We start from the raw sequence: 201 nt of genomic DNA, 5'->3' as shown, positions 1-201 counted from the left end.
TTATTATTATTATTATTTTCTTGCCCACCATCCCTGCAAAAAAAACAACAACCGAATAATTTTCTTTTCTTTAAAGCTAGCGCTGTCTTGAATCCCCCCCCCTCTTTCCTCTTTCCATCCCTTACCACGTAGAGTATGTCTTAAGTAAGAAAAAAAGAGAGAAGGAAATAAATATAGTATATTCGAAGAGCTCCACGGTCT

The sequence above is a fragment of the Erythrolamprus reginae genome, chromosome 10 (genome assembly GCF_031021105.1).
Source record: "Erythrolamprus reginae isolate rEryReg1 chromosome 10, rEryReg1.hap1, whole genome shotgun sequence".
Classification (NCBI taxonomy): domain Eukaryota; kingdom Metazoa; phylum Chordata; class Lepidosauria; order Squamata; family Dipsadidae; genus Erythrolamprus; species Erythrolamprus reginae.
This window is presented reverse-complemented; position numbering follows the sequence as displayed.